Raw genomic sequence first — 12,831 nt, forward strand, 5'->3', positions numbered from 1 at the left:
TTTGAGTCCGCCAGGGGGCGTGGAGGCACCTTGTCTAGTGCCCTTCTGCTGCGCCAACTTTCCCAGAGGTCACGTTTTGGGCCATGGACTCCATTGATCGCCCCAAGTCTGCAGCAAGAATTAGAATTTGTTGGGTCTCACAACACCCAGAAATGAGCGATGGTCTTCAGGGTCCTCCTGCTGTTTCCATCACTTCCTGTTCTGTGTTTGAGGATTGTAGTTATGGTCAGACTGGTTCTGCAGCTGCCCTTCGTGTGGTCATAAATCAGTTTGCCAGGAAAAAATAATCCATCTTTGCAGTGTTTCAGCCTCAACTTGCACATGGGCCCCTGGCCCCACCAGAACCACATGGGCCCTGGTTCCTTTTAGGTCTTGGTTTGAATTTCCCAGCTCATTTTGGTTTCTAAATGACTGTTTCAGGACCTGATGGAGAATCTTGCAAACATTCCTGAAGGTTTGGTAGACACCAGCTTGCAGCGCTTAGTTTGAGGAAGTAAATTTTGGACGTCAGAATTCGTGTTACAAAAGATAAATTGCACATTTATATACCTTGTTGAATTTTTTGAATGTATAGTCAAAAGTAAAGGGACTAAAAACTTGTTTTCCCTTCAAGAATGTTTTCTAACTAAAATTTGAAGTAAAGCTCTTCTGAAATAATCTGAAACACTTTGTTTTTAATAACTTGATTTCTTTGTTTTTCATTACTATATTGTCTTTTTTAGCGTTCTCCCTTGGATAAGGTTACTTGTTTTTTATTTCTTTTACAAATACTAGGTTGTGTAGTAACTCCCGTTGTCCAGCAAGCTCTTTGTCCTTCAGAGTGCAGCTTAAATGCCCTTTCTTATGGGTCTCCAGAGCATTTGTACTCCCTTCTCCCTGGCTCCTCTCCACCCTGCAGCAGATTTAAGGGTCATCCATGGGCAAGTGGGTGAAAAGATAGAAGTCTGTCACTCAGGAGTTAGAACTGAGTTTGAATTTCTGCTCCACCACTCATTCCAAGGGTCATCATTAGGTTTGTTTTGAGGAGGCCTTTGAGCTGGAGTGAATCCTGGCCATGTTAGCCCTCAACTAGTATAGGACCTTGGACAAGTTATTTAATTTAGAATGATGATAATAATGAAATTTACCTTGTAAGTTGTTATGAAGACTAGATTCATTAGTGCTTAAAACAGAGCCTGAAATGTAAGTGTCATATTAGCATTAGATATTGTAATTAATTCATTTCTCTGAGCCTCTGTTTCCTCATTGGTAAGATGGCAACAGAGATAAGAGTATTTTATGAGAGGCTCCTGAGAATTGGCCCTGAGCTTCCTGTAACACCACATGTCACTTCCAGTTACATAAAACCTGGCAGGAAGGACTAGAGCTGTTATGAGCATACGTTACAGACCCAGGCTGCCCAGGTTCTTGTTCTGTCTCCACCATTTATTAATTTTTGTGACTTTGGGACAATTTACTTTTAACCTCTCTTGCCTCTCCTCTATGGAAAAGAGATTCTTTTAATTAAGACTTTCAATATTTTAATTGATTTCAAAAATTTTCAATTCCTTTTAAATCATTTTTTATAAATGACAGTAGAGTGAATTTTGACATTATACATATATGGAATGAAACTTCTCATTCCTCTGGTTGCATGTGATGTGTAATTACACTGGTCATTACTCTATATGAACATATATGATAGAAGTATATGACATATATATGAAATAAAAAACGTACATGGAAGATTCTTAGATTTAAATTTTCTTATTTTATTGGTACTGGGGGTGGAACCCAGGACCTCAAACAAGTTAGGTAAACACTCTACCACTGAGCTCTATCCCAGCCCTTTTTATTTTGTTTTGAGATAGGGTCTTGATAATTTGCCCAGGCTGGCCTTAAATTTGTAATTCTTCTGCCTCAGCCTCCCCAGTAGCTGGGATTACAGATGTGCACCAACACATCCAACTTAGAAAGGGAAGTCTGGTGACAGTCCTCCCTCAGGAGTTTTGGGAGCATGAAGTGAGATGCTACATGTAAAAGTTTTAGTAAATGTTAGTCATTTAATTTTACTTTGGAAAATTTTAATCATTCTATTTGTTATTTCAGTCATTTTATTACTGTGACTAACACATAGTAATTTCTTAATAAATGTTTGAATGAGTGTTGTATGTAATCCAGTACACTTCTATTAGTACAGCTTAATATGATATTTAGTTAACACTTAGGGATCAGCGTGGCTGTATGCCTGGCTTCCTGATTACTGGAAGGTGGAAACTTGGTCATCTTTTTGCTACTATCACAATGTATTCTTCTGTCCCCAGCTTGCTCTCTTAACTGTATGATTGTGGCCACTTTGTGATGACCAGGCCTCTGGCCTTTAATTGTTTCACACATACCCTGGGTTCACCTCTGCCTTCTCTTGCCTTTGCATTGGTTTCTGGGTCATCAGTGATAAGGTTGGGATCATGAGGAAAGAGGAAGCCATCGACTGAGATGTGAGATAAAAAGTTATGCTTCCAAACTCAGTTCTGTTCACTTCCTTTTCCTTTCTCTTTAGTTTTGTAGCTCTGGTCCCTGGGGCAATTCAGTGAATCTTTGCAGCCCTTACACCCTTGCAGATTGGAATACTATCCTCCCACAGAAGATTTGTGGTGGTGGATCAGATGGGGTACGACATGGGAAGGCTCCCTGTAAAATAAGTCAATAGACCCAGAAGAGTGTTGTGAATATTATCTGCTCCAGATGGGAAGTTGGAGGCTGGCTGCACGATGCTCACACTTTTCTGCAGTTCATTGCATAAGAATAACACATCTAACATCTGCTGCTTTCCTTTCCATCTCGACTGCAGGGCCCTTTTCCTAATTCTCTTTATGCTTTTCCCTTGTCTTAAAAGATTTTGCTTCCTTGACCAATTATTTCCTATGTTTTTTGCATCTAGGAATACATTTGGATCCCCACCCCCAGGTTGGGTCATAATAAAAACGTCAGATAGTAACAAGTGTTGGTGAAAATGTGGAGAAATTAGAATTTTCTCACACCATTGGTGGTGATGTAAAATGGGATGGCCACTTTGGAAAACAATTTGGTAGTTCCTCAAAGATGAAACATAAAAACCCAGAAATTCCATTCCTTGGCATATACTCAGAGAAGTGAAAGCATCTGGCCACAGATATCCACGCTGTTATTCATGAAAACAGAAACAGCTCAAATATTCATCAGCTGATGAACGAATAAACAAAACATGATCAGTCCTTTAGTGGAATGTTATTCACCAGTAAAAAGGCAAAGTACTGATGCATGCTACAACATGGATGAACTTTGGCAAGATCACCCATAAAAAAAGCTGAATTAAAAGGACAAATATTGTATGACTCCATTTCTATGAATTGTCCAAAATAGGCAAATAAATAAAAAGACAGAAAGTAGATTGGCAATTGTCAGGACAGCAGAAGGGGGAATGGAGGGTAACTGCTAGTGAGTATGGAGTTTCCTTTTGGGCTGATGAAATGATCTAACCCTGATTTGTATGATGGTTGCACACACAACTCAGGATATAGTTAAAACCACTACACTGTGTACATTAAATGGGTGAATTGTTTGGCATGCAAATTATATTTCCAGTAAAGCTGTTACAAAAATGCATTTAGATAAAACATTGGGATGGTAGAAGACAAAAATATTAAAACTTTTTAATTGCTGTATTTTTATTGCCCCCAAAATACAATAATTTTTTTATCACTAATTAAATAACATTATTACAATACCACTGGGATATGTGTGTGTGTTTATTTTTAACGGTGTATAATAATTATATTTAATAGTGGATTTTGTTTACATTCTTGTACATGTACACAATATAACAATGTAATTTGGTTGACTTCACTCCTTAGAACTTCCCCTTCATTTCCCCTCCTGGTGGGACTGATATTTTACATATACATTATCATAGTGTTTTGTTGACAATAGAACAGAGAAGAGGTACTAGTCAAGAAAATGTTCTCTGAATGTTCTTAATTTTTTAAGCTTCTTTTAAAAAAAAACACTTGTAGCTATAAATGGACACAATACCTTTATTTTATTTATTTATTTTTATGTGGTGCTGAGGATCAAACCCCGTTCCTCACACATGCTATCAAGAGCTCTACCACTGAGCCACAACCTCAGCCCCAAAATATTCCTAATTTTAAGATAATCAACCACATATAAATAATTCATATTAAGTGTCTTATGCTATGATTTTTCAAATCATTAGTTATTTTATGGGTTTTAGATGTAAACCTATTATTTTGAAAATTAGTTATCCATTTGTAACTATGACAGTAATTGGGACATCCGAATTCTACCTCCTGTTTCTTCCAGGACTAATCCTGGAGGTACTTACAGAGAAAGATGTTTGTAATAGAGCATTTTAAAACAAAGAAGCCTAAAAATATTAGTTTGTTCTTTTTGTAGTAATGGTGAGAATGATCATCAAAACAATAACAATAGCCAGGAACGGTGGTGCATACCAGTGATCCCAGCTACTCCATAGGCTGAGTCAGGAGGATCCCAAGTGAAAGGTCAATCTGGGCAACTTAGCCAGACCCTGTCTCTGAATAAAATAGTTTAAAGGGGCTGGGTATGTAGATCAGTGGCAGAGCATCCCTGGATTCCATCTCCAGTACCACCAAGAGAAAAAACAATAACACTTAGACAGCCCTTATACTTGCCTAGGTTTCTTCTAAATGTTAATGGCTTAACTCTTCATAGCAACTCTGTATAGTTATTACTCTCAATACCCACATTTTACAGGTGAGAAAATGGAAACACAGAGCATTAAAACTGGCTATAGGTCAGTCAGCCAGAAAGTGGTAGAGTTGAGAGTCTCTTCTCTGAAGCCAGATGTCACACTGCAATTTAACATTGTCTCATCTAGTGACTCAGAGGGTTAAAGAAAATAGAACACTAAAATTTAAAACAGAATCATGTGTATGAGACTGGCACATTTGTAGTGTGACAACTTTTACAAACAAAAAAAGTCGACAAATGGTTTTTCCATTCTGTTGGGGGAAAATCTAATTTATTCCTAGAAGTGTTTATGTTTTGACAAGACAGGATTCTCATTTTCTTTACTAAATACTAAACTGGGTCTTTTTTGCCATGTGGTTTTGAAATTTTAATTTGGACTTCATTTATTCTGAATTTTGTCACCATTTTAATGGGAGGATAAATTGCAGTTAGTTCACTGTTTTGCCATGGGTGAGCATGGGAGCAGGATGGAAAAGAGAATTAAGAATATAAGAGGAATGCTTAAGTAATGAGAGAAAATGTTTCTAGCATTTCAGTTTTTCTCTTCTATCTAGACTAATTATTCTAATTACAACAATCTTATCCAGTCACTAAAGCCAGTTCCCTAAAAGCAGTTTACTAGGCAATGAGTTTTAGCAACATAGAAAATCACAGTTTTTTTTTTCAGAATTTTTGCTCTAACAGACTGTGTTCCAACCTCTCCTTTCTATTGCCTTTTTTATAAAAAATATGTTCACTAAATGTATTGTCTTGCTCTCCTGGATTTGCTTTGCAAATGTCAAGGCACTGTGCAGATAAAAGGTAAAAAAACAAACAAAAAGACATTTGATCCAAAGACCAACATGCCATCAAATATAAGATAAGGAAATTAGAAAATACCAAATAGGAAAAGGAGGAATAATTTTTTTTTGGGGGGGGAGGGCGTACTCGGGGTTAAACTAAGGGACACTCAACGACTGAGCTACATCCCCAACTCTATTTTATAAGAGACAGGGTTTCATTGAGTTGCTTAGCGCCTTGCTATTGCTGAGGCTGGCTTTGAACTCGTGATCCTCCTGCCTCAGCCTCCCAAGCTACTGGGAGGAGAAATGATTTTTTTAAAACTTTGAACCTAACAAACTCTTCAGGTTCTTTAGAACCCTAAGTATGTCTTATTGGGTTGGTAGCCCTTATTGATGACATCAATCTGGAAGCTTAGCTCCACTGGATACTGTAACAGAAGGGAACTGCTCGCAAACTACCTCCCCAGCAGCTGCTACTAAAATCTAGGTACCCAAACATGGGGGTGATGCAATTTTATTCTTTTATATAACAGAGAAGTCAAGAAATTACTGCCTATACAGATTCAAAAGTTGGTGGGGGCAGGGGTGGGGAATGGAAGCTAAGTGTAGAGTATTAAATTGCCTTTGGATCAGCATACAGACCCCTTTCCTGAGCATGTCATTTCTGCTTCACAAATTGGATCTGAGGTCAGGGAACACAATCCTGGCGGATAGGAGACACTCAGCAAAGGCTTCTTTCTTCTGTGGAGGGAGAGTATATAAAACTACTTTGTAACTTGCAAAAGCATGCAAATGAAAGACACCTAGTAAATGTTCAATAGATGTGGAATTATACCCCTCAGCAGTTATTTTTACATATAACCTTTTTTTTAAAAAAAAATGACCTGAGTATTACTTGTTTGTGGATGATATGTGTGTGGTTGTTTTTTAAAAGGCCAATGCTCATGTTTAAATTATGGCTTCCGTCAGTTTTGGAATCAGTAACCTGAAAATAAGTTAAATAAGAGAATTCAAGGTGAAGGAAGACCACTATCTTCTCCTGTTATTTTTAGTACTCATTTGGATCAACTTATTAGGTTGTGACTCTTAAGTGGTGAGTGTTCATGAGTTCAGTGATTAGGAAGAAAAAGGAAGCAGCAGTCAGTCCCTATGTGTATGGAATGTTCACACCTTCCCTCCCTCCCTCCTTCCCTCCCTCCCTCCTTCGTTCCCTCCTTCCTTCCTTCCTGCTGGTGATTGAACCCAGGGGGGCTCTATCACTGAGCACATCCTGAGCCCTTGTTATTTTTTTGTTTTGAGACAGAGTCTTACTAAGTTGCCCAGGCTGACTGGCCTCAAACTTGGAATTCTCCTGCTTCAACCTCCTGAGTCACCAGGATTGTAGGTATGGCCACCACGTGTGGCATGATCATGCCTTTCTAGCAAAGAGTGGTAGCCACCAGATCTGAGTCTTTAAACTTGGAAGCTTATGTCAGGGACTATTTTTATGGATTAGTAGATACTTGGGGGCCACAGTGGAGATGCAGTGGGGGGAGCTGGCTTAGTGGATCAGGCAGCATGCTTGCAAGCAGCTGTTCCCATGGTGATACCAGCAGGAGCAACTTGAACTATTGTCAGCGGGACTGGCTGGAATGGTTTCATCCTTTGAAGTGTTCATAGCACTGACTTACTTACGTCTGCACACAGAGTCATTTTTTCTGTATCTTTTATGCTTTGTTTTGTTTTTGCTATACTGGAAATTGAATCTAGGAATGCTTTACCACCAAACTACATCTCCACATCTTTTAATTTTTTTTTTTCATTTTGAGGCAGAGTCTCACCAAGTTACCCAGGCTGGCCTCAAACTTGTGGGTCCTCTTGCTTCCAGCCTCCCTAGTAGCTGAGATGGCAGGGGTGCGCCATTGCACCTGGCACTTTGTTGTATCTCTTCAAACATTTTAAAGATTTGATAGGGAAGCCAAGATGGGGCATTGAAACACACCGGGGAGTGTGGGCTAAGATACCCTTTTGCATCCCTAGTTTTGAGATACCAGCTGTTGCTGTGGTGTAGCAAAAGGAGACAAATGCCGGGGCCTGCAGCTTGAGGAAGCCCAGGGCAGCTGCAGAGACAGGTAGCTTGAGCCAGGGAAGGCTGAGGTCTGTCCACTTCTAACCCCCAGGCTGCTTGCTGATGGTTCTGTAGTTTGATTTGATTCTGTCTCCTTACAGTCCTTGTACTACAGATTTCTGATTCTACTATTTTCCTAGGAACCCTCTTTAGTGAGCAAACTTAACTTCATGAAGGGGTGTGTACCCTAGAGGAGTGGGAGTTGCAAGGATGCCTGAATGAAAAAGATAAATGTCACATATTCTATGAATCTTAGGTCTCATGCCCCAAATAACAAATTTATTTTAATATCTGGATTTGCAATAAGTATTAAGCTCATATTAATAATTATTCAATATAATGCAATAAGCAGAAAACCTGAGAAACACTGAAATGAGATCATTCAAAAATCTAGATGGTGAGCTGAAGATGCTTTTGGACATTTGGGTCAAAGAACATTTAGAAAAGACAACTGTGCCTCTATCATAGGGAAGATAACTTCCATAGAAACTCTTGCAGGGCCAGGGCTTAAAAAAAAAGAATCACACAGCCCTTAAACACAGGATGTGGGATGAAAAAAACAGCCTGCATTGTGGGAAACTGGGCCAGAAGTGGGCTGTCAGGTTCTGGACTGCCCTGACTCTGAAGTGTTCTTCTGACCTAACAAGCCTGTGGTAAACCACTTGATCTGGAAATTTGGAACAAAATCTTAGAGGTGATGATAATCATCTAGAGAAGGGGCCTACGGATGATAGGGAAGTGTCGGGTCCTGGTCTGTGCATTTACTTTTGCATTACGTCCTTGACTCCTTACAATAATTCTGTTACTGCCTTTTTTTTTTTAAATGGAAGAGATCATCACATAAGCAGTTTGCCCAATGTCACATAAGTGGTAGGTATGGAACCTTGTTTTGGTTCCTTGATTTTGAATCCAGGCCTTTCAGAGTCCTAACAAGGTGCAAGCAACTGTGGAAGTAACCAGCCAAAATATCAAGAATTAAGGTTCTTGCTCCTTGCCTTCCAGTCGCAGTCTATGGTGGCAGGCATAGGGAAAAAAGCATCACGGGCATAATAATTTGAAAGTAATAATTTGAATGGACAATGTATACGTTGGTTTAAACAATGAAGGGCATTTCTTAGTTATGTAACATTAATTTCAGGTGAGCCTGGGTCAGAATTTCAGGTCTCAGCTGGGCACCGTAGTCACATCTGTAATTCCAGCAGCTCTGGAGGCTGAAGCAGGAGGATCGTGAGTTCAAAGCCAGACTCAGCAACTCAGTGAGGCCCTGTCTGTAAATAAAATATAAAACAGGACTGGGGATGTGGCTCAGTGGTTAAGTGCCTCTGGGTTCAATCCCTGGTACAAAAAAAAAAAAAGAAAGAGAGAGAGAAAGAAAGAGAAAGCCAGGTCTCCAGATCTCTTTCTCTTCAATTCTTGATTCTCCTCTGTGCATTAGCTTTGTCTTGATGGAGACAAAGCTATCGCTGTCGTCAGGCCGTGGCCATCAACCATGTGATAGGAGATTTTACTATCACATTTATCTTAACTTCAGCTTTGATCTTTTTAGACCATCTTCAATCAGACCCGCAGGATCTTAAGGCAGAGCAGCATCCAGCATTGGTTGTCTTCACCTCACCATTTGCAGTTTTGTGGCAAGGAGGATGGTGTTCCCCTGGCTATCTTAGATCAGTCAGAATCCCCCTTGGTAGCTGCTGTCCTTTGGAGAGGGAGTGAGTGAGTGTCGGGTGATAGATAAGCACAGCTTCCTCTGCAGAAGGTCATTTGGGCTTAATGATGAGGCACCAGAGGAGGGTATGATATTATTAAGGCAAAACTTAAGGAGAAATACTTTAAAGCTGGGAGGGAAGGAAGTTTATACACAAAGAAACATAGAAAAGCCTCAGAACTGAGACAGAGTGGGAAAGGTGGGGAGCTGTTGGCATGTGTCTTGGACCTGACTGCTTTCAATATAGTTCCCTACAAAAGTCCTCCAAGGATGGTGGCCTGTTGATCATCCCCACATTTGCCCCCACTGATTCCTTATTTGGAAGATACGGCCCTGTTGTTCAAACATTTACTCAGTAATAGAGGTAAAATAAAACTCTCAGCACATGACTACAGTTGCAAATGGCTCAAATTCAAGTTGGAAGGAATGATTTTTTTACTACTTGAATTTTGATGTCTTTCCAAGAAACACCTCCACCCAGAGAGAGTCCCAGCCAAAACTGTCTATAAGTTATTTCTTTGTATAAGCAAAGCTGCTTGAGGAATAATTAAGATGCAGACTTTCTGGGAAAGTTGCAAAATGGTGTTTACTTATATAACTCAGCAGAGGTCACACGTGTCAATATAATTTGTCAATATTTTTTCTTCCCTCTCTATAAATTAGAAATTGAGAGTACCTTTGATTGCCACGGGGGCATTTTTTTTTCATTCTTAATTTGATTTAAGCTTATAACTCAGTTTACCATTGCACTGACATAACATTCTTAACTCTGGCCTTGACTTTGTGCTTCATCTTGCTGTAAACATAATAGAACTAAATAGAAATAAAATTGGTTTTATTCTTGGTTAATAATGTATGAGTTTATCTTTTATTTTTTAAAATATGTAGCGTGTGCACAAACCCTTTATGCTGAAGTACTGACAAGGAATTGTGACTTAAACAGCATGATTTTTCTTTACTTGTGTCAGCTGCGAAAGAGAGAAACTCCAGTTAAACCACTGAGAAGCATCTTGATGTCTAAGAAACAGGGCTCAGAGTTGGCACATTTGTCTACTTGTTCCATCACTGGCTGACTTCACACTAGCCAGAGCTTTAAGCCTAGAGGAGCAGAGTCCAATTACTGAGGACTTTATTATAATTTACACTCGTGTCTTTCAATTGAAGGTGCAACAACCAGGGCCAGAAATTCCTTAGAAACCACTCTTCTTATGGGCTGGGACTTATTGATCCTTATATTACCATGGAACAAACAGTCTAATTATTGACATGTTTAATTAACCAAAAGGGGACACTTCAATGATCTCCCTATTAGCTCTATTTTGGGTGGTTATTTTGCTGCTAGATTGCTTCTTTTCTTAAAGGGATAGGAGAGGAAGTTGGTTTGGCTATTTATCAGTTCTGAAAGAATGTTTATTCACGGAGGCTTTTGAAATCTGTGAGGATTTGAAGATTTTCTGGACATTTTCAGTTCTTCTATCTCTTCCCTGTCCCATCTGCATTCTTAGATTTCCTGGTTGAAGCCAGATCTTCTGGGAGTGCTGGGGGCAGGGTTATAATAAAGATCTCTTCTCCCCAGGTTCTTGAGATTCAGAACATCTCCCTGCCACCTGTAACTTCTGCCTGTTACAGAATTGATCCTTCAGCCTCTGCCAGAAAAAAAAAAAAAAACCTCAGTGGCCTGTACTCAATCTCTTCCTAATGAGCTTCTAAATAAATGGGCTGAGGGTGGGGGTCCATCACCGTAGCACCCCTGTATATGGACTCTAACATACATATTGGGAAATCATTGCAATCTTTATTGATGGCTTATGTGAAAGGAGATTTTACTATCACATTTATCTTAACTGTTGTTAAAAGACCATGTACCTATAATAAAATAGGACCATTTGTTTTACTTACTAAATGAAAATGCTATTATTAATAGAACATAGCAAGAATTAGTTAATAAAGATGTCTACGGATCCTGGGAATTTAGCCTTCATGGCGATTACAATGCAGTGTGTAAAAATGCTTATTTAAAACTACACTTGGGGGCTGGGGCTGTAGCTCAGTGGTAGAGCGCTTGCCTAGCATGTGTGAGGCACTGGGTTCGATCCTCAGCACCACATTAAAAGTAAATAAATAAACAAATAAATAAAATAAAGGCATTCTGTCCACCTACAACTACAAAAAAATTAAAAAGATGAAATAAAACTACACTTAGATCTATTCAGAGTCTTATTCAGATGTTATATCTGAGAAATGCAATTAATCACTTAAAACTACACACATCAGAGTGCAGACATTTATGAAGCATTAGGCTGCATGGCTTTGAGACTCATGTCTGAATTACCTGCTTAACCTGAAGTGCCTTCCATGGTACAAGGTTGTCCCAGTGAGTATGTGTTTTTCACAGGGCATACGTTTTCTTCTCCAAGAGCCTTTATGTCTTACTTGATAATTCTCCTAGATGAAGATCAAGGTATTTGGTGACCTTTTTTCCCTAACCCCTGAGACTTTAGGAATGGGAGGTATAGCAAAGAGAGAAGTTTTTTAAATCAGAAGGCCAAATCTCACTGACAAATTTCTTATTCTAGTGCCTTAAAAGAATGGGTTCTCTGTCTGCTGTGAGCCTCCTGGACCTTGTGCAGACTGTCACCATGGGGGCTACAACACTTTTGCCCCCCTTATATGGTGAGGTGGGAAAATATATGTTATAGTGCAGATTAAGAAATGGTGTTTTGGGCTGGGGATGTGGCTCAAGCGGTAGCGCGCTCGCCTGGCATGCGTGCGGCCCGGGTTCGATCCTCAGCACCACATACCAACAAAGATGTTGTGTCCGCCGAGAACTAAAAAATAAATAAATATTAAAAATTCTCTCTCTCTCTCTCTCCTCTCTCACTCTCTCTTTAAAAAAAAAATGGTGTTTTAATCAACTTTTTGTAAACAAAAGACCTGACAAGAGCAATGTAGAGGAGGAAAAGTTTATTTTGGCTCACACTTTCAGAGGTTCAGTCAGTAGTTATCCAACACTGGGCCCAAGGTGAGGCAGGACATCATGGTGGAACTGTTGGCAGAGGAAAGCAGCTCAGGACGTAGAAACCAGGAAGCAGAGAAAGCAGCTCACCAGGAACAAAGTACAAACCCCAAAGGTATGTATGCCTCCAGTGACAAGTTTCCTCCAGCCACACCCTACCTGCCTACAATTACCGCCCAGTTACTCCATATAGGTAAGTTAATCTGCAGATTAGGTTACAGTGCTCATAATCTAATCGAATCACCACTGCACATTTCTTGTTTTGTCTCCAGATTTGGAGGGATGACTCATATCTAAATCTTAACAAATGGCTTTATTAGTAATCCACAAATACAGATGATGGTCAAGAAGGGAGGGAGTCCTCCACTCTCTTAGTATTCTATAAAGAGCTAGGTATGATCTGGAAGCTGCCTGGCACACAGTGGGTTTCTGTTCCACAGGGGGAACCCTG

General features: G+C 39.6%; 1 protein-coding gene across 1 annotated transcript in view; it reads left to right on the forward strand.

The window, feature by feature from the left end:
* Window positions 1-12,831, forward strand: part of LOC308633515 (uncharacterized protein) — a gene marked incomplete at its 5' end in the record, with an annotated part of 40,054 nt that overhangs the window by 12,758 nt on the left and 14,465 nt on the right. The gene's annotated exons all lie outside the window — the stretch shown is intronic.

Source organism: Spermophilus citellus (genome assembly GCF_964194105.1).
Source record: "Spermophilus citellus genome assembly, chromosome: 14".
Taxonomy (NCBI): Eukaryota; Metazoa; Chordata; class Mammalia; order Rodentia; family Sciuridae; genus Spermophilus; species Spermophilus citellus.